The sequence below is a fragment of the Piliocolobus tephrosceles genome, chromosome 20 (genome assembly GCF_002776525.5).
Source record: "Piliocolobus tephrosceles isolate RC106 chromosome 20, ASM277652v3, whole genome shotgun sequence".
Taxonomy (NCBI): Eukaryota; Metazoa; Chordata; class Mammalia; order Primates; family Cercopithecidae; genus Piliocolobus; species Piliocolobus tephrosceles.
This window is the reverse complement of record NC_045453.1, coordinates 39,120,402-39,121,119: the sequence shown is the minus strand read 5'-3', so window position 1 is coordinate 39,121,119 and position 718 is coordinate 39,120,402.

The following is a 718-nucleotide window of genomic DNA, read 5'->3' as shown; positions in this document are numbered from 1 at the left end:
ATCAAAATAAGGCAGGAGGCAGAGGGAAAAGGGGAGGAATTAGGGAGAATGTTGAAAAGCCCCTCTCCTCTTTGCCAAGTAGAGCAAAGCTTTGCTGGACAACAGCGGCGTAACTTAGCATTTAGGGACGGCATTAGTGAGAAGCCAGAAAGAAGATTTGAGACGGGCAAGTACAGAGGTTATATTGCCAAGTGTTGAATATGCAGAAGATAAGTGGGTTTTGTCTCAGGATAATATCCTTATAAAATTTGCTATTTTAACAGAAGATTTCCTTCAGGCAGAGATTCAAGGAAATATCTGGCCTGTGGCCCAGGTCGCATAATTGTCACAGACCCCAGCTTTGACTCTTGGTGTTTCTCATTGGATCCCTGAAACCCTCTGCTGTCTGCTCCCCATCTCCAGTGGGCATGACCTTGAGTTAACCCATCCCCAGGGTTCTTTTGTCTTTTGCAATCACACTTTCAAAATACCCTGAAAAGGATTTCGATTCTATTAGAATCTGATGTTAAAACAATATTTAGTTTCTCTTGTAAGAGGAAATCAGTTGTTTGCCTACATCTGAACCTGCTAACCAAAAAAAAAAAAAGGGGGGGGGGAGGGAACACTCAAAACAAAAAGAGATAACGCTGAACCCAGGGCATTCTTTCTGGAAAAGAAAGAAAGAAAAGAAAGAAAGAAGGAAAGAAGGAAAGAAGGAAAGAAGGAAGGAAGGAAGGAA